General features: G+C 47.2%; 1 pseudogene; it reads left to right on the top strand.

The window, feature by feature from the left end:
• The first annotated feature begins 5,226 nt into the window (after nucleotides 1-5,226).
• LOC114637243 lies at nucleotides 5,227-9,748 on the top strand (annotated as a pseudogene).
• Nucleotides 9,749-10,191: the final 443 nt, after the last annotated feature.

Below are 10,191 nucleotides of genomic sequence, written 5' to 3'. Positions count from 1 at the left end.
CAGGACTGGGGAGGATGGAGCCGCGCACATCCTGGCTGGAGCAGGAGGAGCTCAAGTATTGGGAGCAGGAGACAAAGAGAGCTAAGATCACAGAGCAGACTTTGTTAGTGAACCAGAGGATCCTGCTTGGCTACTAAGACCAGCTTTTTGTCGTCAGAACCATGCATTTTGGACTTCCACGCGGGTTCTGGATCAGCATGGACCATAGCATCAGTCAGTCCGTCCTTAGTTTTATCATTCTCGCCTGGGCACGCAGCTCTTTCCTTCCAATTGCCTGAGTTCACTTTTTAAAGTGTCCTTCCACGGACCTTCCCTTCTCTGATGTTTCCAGGAACACTCCAGGCTCTGCAGATTGCTCTGCCGCCGCAGCTGCCACCTCGGCGCCCCCACAGGTCTCTCAGGCTCCTCAGAGCTGCTCTGCAGGCTGCAGGCAGGAGATGGCTTCAGTCACAGCCATGCTTCAGGATCAGTTTCTGCATCTGGTTCCACAGCACAGCCTCCTCCACTGCATCTACCAGCTGACAGTAGATGTTGGGGTGGACCAACTTGAAGAGCTGGATCTACACTTGGATGACAGCCGAATAGGTCACCCTGCAGGTGGCAGGTAGAGGCGAGTCTTCCTTTATTTCTCTTTTAATTTGTCAAAGAGATGGTGGCTTCCATGTGCTTGTTCCTTATCCAGGAGTCTGATGGAAACAAATTGCTAGTTACAGTTACCTTAAACCACTACAGCACTCTGGTACATAATCCAGACAGTTGTACAATTGCATTTAACTTATGTTAACTTTACATTGAACCTCATATTGATTTGTGTTAATCTGGATGTAAATTTTGTTCTTATTAACTTTGTTAATGTTTCCCACATGGTTGTACAGTTATTACCACCTGACTCACATTCTGTATCTTTATCATCTATTAGGTTATTTTGTGGCCCCATGGATGGACCCACTTCTGAGGTACATGAACTACTTCTCCTTCTGCATAGCCTACTTTGTAAGCTTAAAAGAGTTACAGCCCTCCTCATTCCCTGATTGGAGATCTCTGAAAGGGAGCCATACACATCCAATAGTAAAACAATAGAGAGGGTCATCAAAAAAGGCAGTTGCTACCAAGCCTAAGGACCAGGGTTTGATCCCAGAGATCCACAAGAAGAAAGAATCAGGCTCTTGGAAATTGTTCTGAGACTGTCACAAGCACGTGGTGACATACAAACACCTGACTCCCCACCACCATAAAGTGATTTCACACACACACACACACACACACACCACTACCACCACCACCATCACCACCACCATCACCAAGAATAACAACATCAAGAACAACAACACAAACAAGCACATGTCATTTTATGACCACTATGGGATAAAGAGTGGTGTGACCACATCCCCACTGCCCCTCATATACCCACACACTCCACCCCATCCCATGGGTAGTCAGGAGTAGTGTGGGCAATAAAAAGAGTCTTTCTGTAGGTCAGTGTAAAGGGCAAAAACGTTCTCAGAAGGATGGATTGTGGCAAGGTACTGTCCCCAGTAATGAGCCCACAGCCTCACTGTCCCTGGCCAAAGTGGCCACAGTCTGATCTATTAGCCATATCCTCCCTGCCCTCCAGTTCCTTTGAATGTTGATTGACTTCTGGTGGGAAGGACTTGGAAGTGAGTAGAGAAAGATCTGCAGGCCCAGAAAGACTTACCCACCTGTTGTCTACATGTGTTTCCTCACCCACAATAAAAGGCCTTTCTTCAAGTGCTTATTCTATCTGCTATGATGGGGATTTTTCTGCTGCTGTCAGTTGCCCTTGAGATTTTTCCTGATTTGTAAGTCAACTGGCAGAGGAAACAAAAACAAACAAACAAACAAACAAACCCAAAATGATCAAAACTTTCTTTGACTGTGTCAGTACTAGGTGAGCTTTAAACTCTAGAGTCAGTATCTTGGTGCTAAAACCCTGTTTTATTTTATTTTCTAAGTTCCTTACAAGTTGTGTGGTGCCCATACAGCTGCAGCAGAACAGTGGTTTCTCAGGTGACAGGAACCGACCTGTCAGCCCTGATTTGGCTCACCTTTCCACCTGTCTGGAACCAGACAGAAGGTTAAAGGGAAAGGTAACCTCATCCCCACTCTGCTATGAGGACCAACTGAACCTCTCTCCTGTGTGTGTATTAAGAGCCCTCACTCACCCTGGCCTGAACTCACAGCAGAGACTCTGTGTCAATGAGAGAAACCTTCTTGCATCCCTTGGAGGAGCTCAGACCTCTGCCCTGATCTCCAGCTTTGTTTTCAGCTGTCAGATTTTGACCATGATGACCACAGAGAGAGTGTCCCTGGCCAGGAGGTGTGACCACACCCACCTCATCCCTCACCCACCCACTCCACTCATCTGGACTGACTGTGGTGCATGGAAATCAGTCTGGAGAGGTGAATGAAGAAATGCTTTGCTTCTGCTAAAACTGAAGTACTCCACAGGTGATTTTTACTGTGTCCCTGTTTCACTGAAAAGCAGCTAGCTGTTTCTGCTGTGATCACAGGCAGTGCAAAGCTTTAGGATGTCTGAGGCCTTGGAGGATGTCCAGGCTAGAGAGAGCAGTTCTAAGAACTTGGTAAATACAGAGGGATGGGGAGGGGCACCCGGAAAGAGAGAGGAAGAGGACTGAGGACCCTAACTTTGTATCCTTCAGAGCTCAAAGCCCTAATAGAAAGTGGAAAGTGAAAGTGTCAGCCTAGGAAAAGGATGAAAGATATGAAGGCTGATTCATCCACTCTGCCCCCCCTCCACTCTGCCCCCCTACACCCTGCCTCCTACTCTCTTCTCTCTAGTCCTTCCTTTGGCCTCTCTTCTATTTCATCTTCTTATCTAATTTCCAAAAAAAATCAGAACTGCCAGCACCTTGAGATGTTTTAAGAATTTATTCAGTGTTTTCTTGATATGTAGTAGAGGACAATGACTATATCCCTGATATAAATGAGTGTTCCCTAGCCAGGCACGGTAGCACACATTTTTAATCCTGGCACTCAGGATGCACAGGCAGGTAGGTGGCCTTCCCGAGTTTGAGGCCAGACTGATGTACACATGGAGTTCCAGGACAGCTAAAAGAGAAAAATCCTGTTTCGAGCCCCAGCCCCACCCAACCCCCACCACTGAAACCCACCCCCCACCCACACCTGTACCCCTAATGCCCCCATGAAAAAGAAACTTTCCTGCATCAGATTCCCAAGTGAATGAGGGCCATCTGATCTACCCATGGCCCAGGAAGAAAACTGAGGCCTGTGGTCCCTGAGCATGCTTCCCCCACCCCTGCTTGATCACCCCTGACAGAGATTTTCAGTCACCCCAGCAGCCTCTGATGCTTCTATCCAGTGCTGCTGGAGAACCTGTGGGGGTGATTTAGTCTCTCTGTTCATCAGGAGGGCTGCTGTGCCCTTGGCTTGGATACTCTCCTTGGAGCCCCAGTGGTTCCTGCTCCTGCGGGGATCTTGGGTTTCCAATCCTTCCCTGTAAATGAGATAGAAATATCAATATTGCAAACCATGAACAACTTTTCCACCCCACATACCCTTCAGCACCATTACACACTGTCCCCTGCATGCTCCTGTTCCTTTCCTGTTTCTCCCATAGATGTGAAAGAAAAGCTGGGAGGGCTACCTACCCAACACACCCAGAGAGCTGCACCTCCCAATACTCCTGTGGTGACCACAATGGCTGCAGTCTCCCAAAGCCTGGGACTGGAAGAGACCCAAAGCAGTCTCAGCCTGAAGGGAGAGATGTCCTAAGGGCAGAAAGAAAAATCACAGTTAGGAAAGCATCCCTTGCTTTATAGAGAAGGAAGTTTGTTTGTTTGTTTGTTTGTTTGTTTTCCACTCTTCAAAGTTTTGTTTCACTGACTTCAGGTCAAATTTTCACAAAATTGTTTTCTGGTTAATTACTAGCCTTCTGCGGCTTCCCAAAATGGTAGTACCAAAAGATTTGTGGGTCAGGGAGAAGAGACTACGCTTTAAGAAGCATTGCATTTACTCATCTTCCACAAGACAACAGAGTTAGTTATCCATCTGTTCAACAAAACAAAGATTTAATAGGATCTGTGAGGGCAGACAGGCAAACCAGACTGCAGACACTCTTCAGCTTGTCAGAAGTCAGACCAAGGAAAACCTAGTCAAGACCTATGTATAACAGGTACTGGGATTTATCACTTATTTTTCTGTTGCTGCAACATCTTTCTTCTTTTAATTATCATAACATGTAGTTTCTCAAGTCCTTCCTTTAGCCTGTCTCCTAGGATTGCACAGGTGGCTGCAAATGCCAAGGAGTAGATGAGCTCAGTTCACCCATTGCTAACAACTTCTCAATCTCAGAGAGAGAGCGAGAGTGGGAGAGGGAGAGAGGGCTAGAGAGTGTGTGTTTGTGTGTGTGTGTGTGTGTGTAAGAGAGAGAGAGAGAGAGAGAGAGAGAGAGAGAGAGAGACTCAGTCTTGCTTGTTAGCAACTATAAGCACAAGGAGTCCCTGATTTTCTGATATCCTAATTATTTTATGAAGTTCAGATCTGGCTCCTTCCATTCTCTCAACATCAACAGAGTCCACCGTAAACACAATGCCATCTGTGCAATGGGTATATGACTTCCACAGTGGTCTTAATTTCTCTTGTCCACCTACATCCCAGAAGTGAAAGTGACTATTTTGTAATTGCCCAAAGTATCCTTACTTTTCTCAGTGTTAAGTCCTTTGGTAGGTATGGTATTTACAAAGTCCTTGAACTGCAGCGCGAATAAAACTGTTGTCTTTCCAGCACAGTCCAAACACAGAGTAACAATGTGAAAGGACTGAAAGGACTGCAGGCTGGACAAGATGGAAGTCTTATCTGACAGTTCATTCACCATTGCCATTTAAAGCTGCAAATAGTGTCCCAAACTGAATACATTCTTCTTATCTGCTTAGGACTTCTCTTCCTGGGTGATGGAGCTACAGGACTGCTAGCTGAACGTCCCCTATCGTTGCCCCCGCAGCTGTCAGCATCCACCAGAAAGTCTGTCCTCCAGCAGCCAGACATCTGGGCTGCTGCCTCTGCTGTGCAGCACCCAGCAGGGCTAACTGTGTTCTAGCCTCACTAGGGGCCAAGTGGCTCTGTCTCCCAGAAGGAAGCTCTTAAAGCAACAGCTGAGTTTATGGAAGGAAGGAGCAGGAGTCTGCTTTACCAGAGGGACAGGGGAGGCCACCATGATCACTCGATATGGATTGCATAGACCAACCCCCACAAGGACTTTCATACAGCACTCTGCAATTGAATTTAAAGAGCCGGGCTGGTGAGATGGCTCAGTGGTTAAGAGCACTGACTGCTCCTCCAGAGGTCATGAGTTCAAATCCCAGCAACCACATGGTGGCTCACAACCATCTGTAATGAGATCTGATGCCCTCTTGTGGGTGTCTGAAGACAGCTACAGAATACTTACATATAAAAACAAAACAAAACAAAAAGAATTTAAAGAGCCACCTTTAGGATTTGCTTTAGAGGACCACCCACTTTATTAAGTGTGCCCATAGTGTCTTCCGTATAGAAAGTGAGGGTCCTGCAATGAGGCTCTGATCTCCAAGGCCAGGGTATGAGAGCTGAGTCCTGCCACTCAACGGTGATTACAGAAAAGAAATGCTGACCTCCACTAGGAAAAATTAAACACTCTCAGAACCCAAAACAATCCTTCCATCTCCACTCTGAGTCCCTAAATAATGAGAGCTCAGCCACAGGGGAGTTTGCCCTCAAACCATCTCTTCTTGACTTTCCCACCAGATATAGACCCCAGATCTGCTTACCAAGAAGAGATTCCGGTTCATGGTGAACACTAGATACTTCCAACCTGCTCTAGAAGGGCTCTAGATTCCAGGACTCGGGGATCCCTGCAGATCACTTGCCTTGTACTGCACAAAGTGCAATGTGCAGATGTGCAGTCTGTAACTGATTGTCTAAAAGTAATGTGTCCAGCCTGGTCTACAGAGTGAGTTCCAGGACAGCCAGAGCTACACAGAAAACCAAAAAAAAAAAAAAAAAAAAGAAAGAAAGAAAGAAAGAAAAGAAAAGAAAGAAAGAAAGAAAGAAAGAAAGAAAAGTAAAAAAGTAATGGGCAGCCTCAATTTTCGTCAGCCTCTTTAGAATATGTGAATTGGACTCCACCCCATGATGACTGTGAACTGCAGATAATTAGTAACCAAATATTCAATCTTTCATGTCTCCCACAAAGCTTTTGAACCACTTCCGCACTTTTTCTAACTTTGTGGTTTGTGGTTCTAAGATAGAAACTCTCAGGGGTTACTTCAAATTTTCTGTTGCTCACTGACCTGAGCTAGGGTTCAGATTCTTGGTACTGAGTTGGGCAGGCATGCCACCATTCTCCAGGGAATGCCAGTCTGGATGGACAAAGAGAACCCTGACCCCGAGTCATGGGACACCATCTCACCCTATATCATCTTAGAATGACCTCAACCAACAGTAATTTTTAGTATGATTAGCTAATTAAACCTTATCATATGAGCTGGTGTCCTAGGTAAACCTAGAACTTGGTCTCTCGAGCTTGAAGGACAACTCCTGCAGCTCTAAAGGAAATCACCTATGGAGCTTGGAGTTCAGTGTCTCAGTGGGGAAAGCACTTGCCACCAATGCTATCCCTGAAACCCACACAGTGGAAGGAGAGAACCTGGTTCTGCAAGGTTCCCTCAGACCTCATCATCTGTACTGGGGCAGAAGATGGCTGGGAGCACATGCATACAGACACATACAGTCACACACACACACACAAGCACACAAGCATGCACATACTCACACAGTGAAAGTAATAATATTTAAAATTCCAGAGTTTGGGGTCTTATTAAGACTAGGAAGGAGGAAAGAGATGAAGAAATAAGACTGGAATGTAGGTCCTTTCTCTATTCCAGACTAAGGATGGTTTGGGGGAGGGTGACATAACAGTGCTCTGTCTAGCAGCACAGGGTTCAGGGCAAAGTCAGCTATTGAGATGTGGGTTGGAGTAGCCCTTCGAGGCTCTTCCTCATCTCCCTAGTTTGACTCCCCACCCCCAACCTGTAGGAGGTCCTTAGGCTCTGACACCGGTGACAAGTTGGCAGTTATCACGCCCATTGAATAGTGGGATCCTGATAAAAACAAGCAGAGTCGCCAGCACTGGTTAAAATGTCTGCCCAGATCCATATCTGCACGAATCAAACACATCCTGTATCTCTAGATCTGCTTCTCTCTCTAGGACTAGCCTCTGGCGGGCCGGCAGCCGCCCCTAGCCTGGACTCAGACCGCGTGGTGAGTGCAGGTGCCGGAGGGAAATGGCTTCTGCAGGGAGGAGCCAATGCCCCATCCATAAGCTGCGTCCCTGCGTTTGCTACCAGACCATCTGCCCCCTTTCCACTCACGTTCCACCTACTCCCCTTGTCGCCAGAGCATCCGATCGATCGGGGTGCCGGGAGGAAGTCCGAGTCTCACTGCTTACAGTGAGGCCCGGCTTTGAGGAGCCACGGTTCATGAAAGTCATGAAAGTCGGCCGCGGGACCCCAGATCTACTTACCAAGAAGAGGCTCTGGTTCATGGTGTTCATACTTTAGAACAGCTTTAGATACCAGGATCCTGGTTTCCCTCAGATCAGTTGCTGTGTGCTGCATGAAGTGCAGTGTGCAGTCTATGACTAATGGTTTAGTGCTAGTTCCCCTGCCCCACGTGATATTTGTCAACCACATAGGAAATTAGTTTGGTGTAGGAAGGACAAAGAACACAGAGGCTTGTTACCGAAAAATCTTCACTCTTTTTTTTTGTTTGTTTTGTTTTTGTTTTTCGAGACAGGGTTTCTCTGTGTAGCCCTGGCTGTTCTGGAACTCTGTAGACCAGGCTGGCCTCAAACTCAGAAATCCGTCTGCCTCTGCCTCCCAAATGCTGGGATTAAAGGCGTGCGCCACCACCGCCCGGCTCCGAAGAATCTTCTAACTTCTCAAGTTCTAACAAAATCGAAACTACTTCAAGTAACCATCCCAGGGGTTACTTGAAATTTTTGTTGCACACTGAGCTGACCTAGGGTTGGTATTACTGGTTCTGAGTTGGGCAGGCATGCCACCATTCTCCAGGGAATGCCAATCTGGGAGGACAAGAAGGACCCTGACCCCAGTCACGGGAACCCACCTCACCCTAGATCATCTTAGAATGACTTCAAAAAACAGGCATTTTTACTGTGATTATCTAATTTAACTTTATCATATAAGCAGTTGTCCTTGGTATCACCCCCACTTGACAGTGAGAACTTGAAAAAACAACCAGGGCACTGGTTGTGAAGTCTGCATAGATCCGATGTAATGAAAAGTGCCCTACGTTTCTAGATCTGCTGGATGGCGCCGAGCACGCTGCTTCTGCTGCTGGCAGCCGCCCTGGCTTCAACCCAGACCCGCGCGGGTGAATGCGGGGTCGAGAGGGAAACGGCCTCTGGGGGGGAGGGGAGAGGTGGCACCAGGGAAGCCGCGTCCTGCCGTCGCCCACCGGACCCCCTACTTCTTCTCCACTCGTGTCACGAACCCCGCTCCCCTCCCGGCCCGCGCACCTGCCCGGGGTCCCGGGAATAGGTCGGGGTCTCACGGTGCGCCGCCCCCAGGCTCACACTTGTTGTATTTCATCACCGCCACGTCACGGCTCGGCCTCGGGCTAAGCCCGGGTTCATCGTTTTGGGCTACCCGGATGACTCGTAGTTCGCTTGCTTTGACAGAGCTGCGGAAACGCGAAGGTTGAAGCTGTGCGCGCTGTGGTTGGAGCAGGAGGGCCGGAGTATTGGGAGCGGGAGACCCAGAACGTCAAGAGTGAGGAGCAGACGCTCGGAGTGGATATCAGGGCCCTGCTTGGCTATTTCAACCAGAGCGAGTGCTGTGAGGTCACGACCACTCTGCTTCACTATGGACATGATTGAGATGTCGCGTGAACCAAGCCCGAGGTTCTCCCCAACGTGTGGGACCGGTAAGAACCCTGACCTGGGACCCACTTTCAGTTTCAATTTAGGGGATTCCTAGCTAAGGATGGGTGGGCGGGTTTGACTGCAGAATCCTGCAGGCCCTCACACCATCCAGCGCCTGTATGGCTGTGACCTGGGGTGGACAGGAGCCTTCTCCGTGAGTACTGGCAGCTTGCCTACGACGGCCCATGATTACACCGCCCTGAACGAAGACCTGAAATCGTGGGCGGCGTCTGACACGACGGTGCAGATCACCCGATGCAAGTAATGAAGCAGAGAGCCAGAAGGCCAATCTGGAAGGTGCTTGAGTTGAGTGGGTATGTAGATATCCGGAGAAGAGGAAGGAGAGGCTGCAACATGTAAGCTCCGTAGCTACACCCCCTCCCGCCGCCACAAGCTGGAGCTTAATTCTGAGAAAAAAGAAAAGTATCAGATGTAATAATGTCAGTCTCATCTTGTTTTAATTTTTAAAAATATTATTACAAAAAAACACGTAGCAAAAGAATCACATAAGGAAATTAGCCAGATCAAAGTTAGAGTAGGCGTTTTGAACCCATGCAAGGTCTCTGCTGCATTTTGAGTTTTCTTTTGTGCAAGGTAAAAGGTGAGAAGTTCGTCTTCTCAGGTGTTATTCCATGTCGCAGCATTGTACATTGTACATTCTTTGTTGAAAATTGACTGTGCATAGCTTTCACATTTCATTTCCAGGACCTCGACTCCATGCCTTTGATTTTGCTGTCTATTTTATACCAGTTCCAGGATGTCCAGTAAAATCTGAGGTTGGGATTGCAACACCTCCAGTTCTTACTCCTTAAGATTGATTGACTGTTCTTAATGTTTTGCATTTTTTCTAAACCTATGAAATGAATTAGGATTTTGATAGTAGTGCATTAAATCTGTTAATTTTAGTAGAATGGCCATTTTCACAGTCTTAACTCTGGCAGCCCAGCATGGGTTTTCTTTTTCTTTTTTTTTTTAAATTAAATCTTATTTTTAATTGACATGTAACAACTGCACACATTTATAGAGCACTGCATGATTATTCTGATACTCTGATATTCTCTGATATACTCTGATATTCTGATACATATACGATATGTGGTCATCGGATCAGTTCTGTAAAATATTACTCCTGGCACTGAACTGCACTCCAATACCTACTAACTATCATCCCAGACTCCGGTAACCATTCATCTAGTCAGTACATTTGTACA

This window comes from Grammomys surdaster, unplaced genomic scaffold, assembly GCF_004785775.1.
Source record: "Grammomys surdaster isolate TR1022 unplaced genomic scaffold, NIH_TR_1.0 125231, whole genome shotgun sequence".
Taxonomy (NCBI): Eukaryota; Metazoa; Chordata; class Mammalia; order Rodentia; family Muridae; genus Grammomys; species Grammomys surdaster.
This window is presented reverse-complemented; position numbering and strand designations above follow the sequence as displayed.